At 37.5% G+C, this 5653-nt stretch overlaps 1 pseudogene; it reads left to right on the top strand.

Moving 5' to 3' along the window:
• Window positions 3652–4847, top strand: LOC107636137 (annotated as a pseudogene).

Here is a 5653-nt window from a genome sequence, read left to right as displayed (position 1 = left end):
ATATTGTGGGTGTTTTTAACAACTGGGTCATCCCAAGTAAAAATGAGGGGTGCTATGGACTGGGGTGTACAGCGAACCTTTTATGATAATGGTTTGTATTAGATCCACACTAATGAGTTTCGAGTCGTAATACTGTTCGATATCTGCCTATAAATTTTCGCACTCTAGATTTCGTTGAGATAAGATGTAAGGATCACTGTTTCAAAAATAACTTTTGTGAGAGGGGCAACCATTATGCATTCGAAGGAGCCGATAGCAAATTACATGCATACTAGTCATAAAAAGTTTCTTAGCATTCACTTGCCTTTCAAATGCTCGAGAATATTCATCAAATCCTTAATACTGCACCAATGCTGTTGACAGAGTCTTGGGTTCAGAATCTTCCAGGTCGGATTGTTTCTTTGTTGTTTCTGTATGGATGGTTGTGCCGGTATGTTGAGGTGTTATTGTCCGATCTATTTTTCTAAGTCTCTTGCCAATGGGCTCGTTGTCATCATTATCCTCGTCGGATGCAACTGAAGATGCATCTGTGTGACTGAGCTGTTGCTAACTCCCCCTCTTATCAGATCCCTGAATTCGAAACACCAAACTAGTCATAAACAACAACCTTGAAGTGCTTTTAAATCACACAATCAATGCAAGATAAATTAATACAACATGTCATCAAGCAATTTAAAACATGGCATCCCGAGTAACTTTTTAAAGGCAAGTTGTACTGTTCTCATGTTTTAATTTTGAAACATGCAACTTAAAGATTTTTCAAATGGTAATGTCTACCCACTTTTGGTTTCTCTATTGTTTCTATCTGGCTTGTCGTGCCAGGTCCCCTTCCATCCTATGAAGTTGAGATGTTCTTGTCCGATCAATTTTTTTGCGTAGTCTCTTGGCAATGGGCTCGTTGTCGTTGTCATCGTCATCCTCGTCCGATGCAACTGAAGGTGCATCTGTGTGCACTGAGCCGTTGCAAACTCCACCCTTTTATCATATTCCTGAATTTAAAGCACCAAATTAATCATACACAACAACCACAAATTGCTTTTAAATCACACAACCAACACAAGATAGATTAATGCAACATTTCAATAAGCAATTGAAAAACATGACATCACCAGTAAGTTTATAAAGGTAAGTTGTACTGTTCTACTGTTTTAACTTTGAAACATGCAACTTAAAGATTCTTCAAATGGTAATGTTTACTCACTTTTGTGGACCCTATAGGTCTTTCTATCCGGTGTGAGCCTTCTCTTCGGGACTTGGGTTTGTCGTGACCTTACTTGCATGTCCTTCGACGAGCCCCCCATCGTTTCCGCTGGTGTTGATGCAATCCTGATTGGGATCAGCAACTAGTCAGAAGGCACATACAGCATAAGACATATCTAGGGAAGACACATCAATGTATGGTTGAAACAAAAGACACTACCGTTACCGACAAATCAGAATAATTCTTAATTGATAACACAACCATAAATGTTAGGTCCATGGAAGGGATCGTGCAATTAATTTCAAGAGAAATCGACATCCTCATTATAAATATCTTAGAGAAAAAAAACAGCAACGTAATAAAAAACAAAAAAGTTCTATGTGCTACAGGAATCTTTTAGTATCATTTCAGTGAATACCTCTGGTTGAACAGTTCATGCCATATCACTGAGCTCCGTGGAAGTCCATGCAGAAAGCTACGACTTTGATTTTTGACACTGCTCCAATTCACTATGCTTTTGTCTCTGAAAGTACAATACCTGGAGAAAGCACAAACACAAGTTAAGTGTTGGGATGCAAACGTTGAGTCTGATTAAGTGGCATTTTGTGTTAAAAAAAATTACCAGCAAAGCGAACATGCAACCCTCACAGGACTTATTGTTTTTACCTTGATACTTCTTGATCACCTGTTCTAACCACTTGAAAATATGAAAGGGCCAACGGAATCTCCCGGGATAAGAAACATCGAGTATTGTATTTATGTGCCACGGTGAGATGACGTGTTGCACTGTCGGACACAAGAACATCTTCAGGATGAGTAGGATGAAATGTCGTTTGAACTCTATCCTGTCATCTACGGAATCCATAGAATAGTTGTTGATGAAATGCCGAAGTTGTATGGTTTTCATCCGGTGAAATTTTTCTTACTACAATATGAGCAGCATTCCCGTGGCCGAAAATTGAGAAGTCGTCCACTACAGCATGCAGGTTGTAAGACCCAGAGCTTTTGGAAAATCTTATTATGAGTCACTTTAATTTATTTATTCATTAAAGGCTTTAATTTCAGAAATTATTTTATTTAAGCTAATTAGATCAAGTTTTGATAATTGAGTTAGAATTTTTATCTAATTCTACAATTATTGGATAATTTTTATATTTAAATTATAGAGTTTAGTAATTGTAAAATAATAAAAATTTTATATCATTTGATTTAAATAATTGAGTTTTTGGATTTTAATACTTTAATTTTTATGAATAAAGAAAATTAATTATATTATCTCTAATTCTTAGATTAGAATATTTATTAGAAAATAATTTATAAATTGATGAACAAATAGTATTTTTATACATAATTATTGTTGGATTAAAATTGATTTTCAATTACTATATTATCCCTATTTTTATTTGAAATTACCAAAAATTATATTTACCCTTTTTAATTCACAAACCCTAATTTTCACATAACAAAACCCTAACCCTAACATATTTTTCCCTCTCCCAGCCGCCACAACCCCTCCCATTTCTTCCAAAAACAAAGACACACACACACAACCATCCAAGGAGAGAGAAGAGAGATCGAGAAGGGAGATTAGGAAGAGAGGGAGGAGCCGCGCCATGCCGCTGCCCAGCCGTTGCCGCTGCCGCCGAACTGCCGTGCATGAGGACCCTATGTCGTCGCCGCCATTGTCGTCACAGAGGAAGAAACCCAGAGGAGAGAGAGATCGCGCGACGTTGAGGGAAGAAGACGCGAGCTAGTGACCTAGGGGAAGCTGCAATCGTTTGTGCCTCCCGCCGTCGCCAACTGCATCGCCACTGTCAGCCTCATCGCCGTAGTAGAGGTTCTCCAGGAGAGAAGAGACGATGCGACGGGAAAAAGGGGGAAACCACCTGCGATGCCACTGGAGCTCCTGTCACCGTCAGAAGTTACCGCCATGGCCGCCACCCTCCCAGCGGTTGCAGTGGTTGTTGCCTGTCGTGTATGGCCTCCGGGGAAGTTGCTATGGCCGCTGGAACCACTGCTGGAGCTGTGGTTACTCGGTTCTTGGTTCTTTCTTGGTATAGTAATTTGAAACTTTTAATTTGGTGAAAATGGGTTTCGAAAGAGATACAAGCTTTTCTGCCTGCGAAGTGTACATGCCACTCACTCAGTAAGACGAATAATGAGTTTAGAAAAAGATACATGCTTTTCTGCCTATAGGAATCTTAATTTTTCTATTTTCTTTGCAAAGATTCGGTACAGATAAAATAGGATTCTCATTTGTACCAATTATTTTAGTGTGGTTTTTACTGATAGGGGGAATTGGTCTCTATAATTTGTTCAAATATGATATCAGAGTGTTGCGTGCTTTCAATCCAAAATATATAGTTGATTACTTCAAACGCAACGATAAGCAAGGATGGCTATCACTTGGTGGAATGTTTCTATGCATAACAGGTCGGAATATAGCATATTTGCCTAAAGCGTTTTATTTTCATTATTAATCGGAAAATCAGCTCCGCTCCTAGTTTATTAATCTCCTTAATTAAGTTGTATTGTTCTTTAATTCTAATTAGTACTCATATAATCATAGGATCTGAGGCTATGTTTGCAGACTTGGGTCACTTTAATGTAAGAGCAATTCAAGTGAGTAAATAAACGTAAACTTGTGTTTGTGCATATATTTTCTCTATCTTATATTAAACTTGCTTTTTTTTTCTTTCTGATTTGGCGGGGAACTTTGCTAATATATTTACCTAGGTCATATAGCAACCTTTATTATGTCATCCAATCCATTCTAATTTTTAAGAGTTATATAAGAAGTAAGCTTACTAAATTATCGTTATTATTGACGCAGATCAGCTTCACTTTGATTACATGTCCTGCAATATTGTGTGCATATACTGGGCAAGCTGCATTTCTTCGAAAGTTCCCTGAAAAAGTGGGCAATACTTTCTATGAAAGTCTACCAAGTAAGTTGAGCAATCATAGGAAATTCAGTTACTGTAGTTATTATGATTAATTAGTAAAGTCCAATGTATTAATACATGCAGATCCCATATACTGGCCAACATTTGTCGTGGCTATTGGTGCTGCCATCATAGCAAGCCAAGCAATGATTTTAGGAGCATTTCCATCATATCACAGGCCCTGAGTCTAGGTTGTTTTCCACGATTTAAGGTTGTGCATACTTCCACTAAGCACGTGGGTTAGGTGTATATTCTTGAGATCAATTACATGTTCATGATTGGAAGCATTATTATGTGTGCTGCCTTCAAGACCACAGAAAAAATAAGTCAAGCATACGGGATTGCAATTATTGGGGATATGCTTATCACAACGTGGTTGGTTTCATTGATAATGGTAGTTATATGGAAGAAGAGCATATGGCAAGCTACTATCTTCTTATTGATATTCGACTGTATAGAGGCTATTTATTTCTCATCTTAGATAACAAAGTTCATGGAGGGAGGATATATTCCAATTGTGTCTCTTTGTTCTTGACGATGATCATGGGAATCTGGCATTACGTGCACAAAGAGAGGTACATGTTCGAGCTTAGAAATAAGGTTCGCAGTGAGTATATAGGGAAATTGGCCATGGATAGGGACATAAGAAGAGTTCCTGGGGTGGGGCTTCTCTAATCTGAGCTTGTGCAGGGGATTTCTCCGATATTCCCCCATCTCATAGCTGTATGTCATCCATCCATTCAGTCCTTGTCTTTGTTTCTATCAAGGTCATCCCTATCAGCTAAGTTTCCTTAGAGGAGATGTTTCTATTTTGCCATTTGGAGCCCAGAGATTACCGAATGTTCCATTGTGTGGTTAGATGCGGTTACAAAGATAAACTCGAGGATGCTCTCGTGTTTGAATCATAGTTAATACAAAATCTCAAGGCCTTCATTCACCTAGATGAACCTGAGGTCAACTTCATCGACATGGCAACGCAAAGGAGTGTGATGCATATGCTTGGCGAAGCAGAGGTGGTAGCTCAACTAAATTCACCGTTCCTCAATAAGATAGTTGTCAACTATGCTTACACTTTCTTAAGAAAGAACTTTCTCCAAGGAAACCAATTGATGGCTATCCCGCGTAAGAGACTTCTCAAGATTGGAATGACATATGAAATATAATTCATCATCAACGATCATTTCATTTTCCCCTTACTCTTGCTCTATTACATTTCTACATGCATCAAATTTATTTGTACTTAGTTTTTTTGGTCATTTATTTATTGTATTTTCATGTAACCAAACAAATACTCAAGTAAGTATCAAATAATAAGACCATCTCCAGTTGAAAACTCATCTCAGCCCTTATTTATGACCCACTTATCATAAGAAATAACTTCATACCAGCTTTTGCATCATAAACAATAAATAAGAACTCAAAATATTTTTCTCTTTTCTATTAGAAAGAACTAAGTTTAGTTACTATTGTGTCTCACATTAAAATTAATAAAATTAATTAATTAATT

This window comes from Arachis ipaensis, chromosome B04, assembly GCF_000816755.2.
Source record: "Arachis ipaensis cultivar K30076 chromosome B04, Araip1.1, whole genome shotgun sequence".
In the NCBI taxonomy this organism is placed as follows: Eukaryota; Viridiplantae; Streptophyta; class Magnoliopsida; order Fabales; family Fabaceae; genus Arachis; species Arachis ipaensis.
The sequence above is the reverse complement of the archived record's forward strand: the minus strand, read 5'-3'. Positions and strand labels throughout refer to the sequence as shown.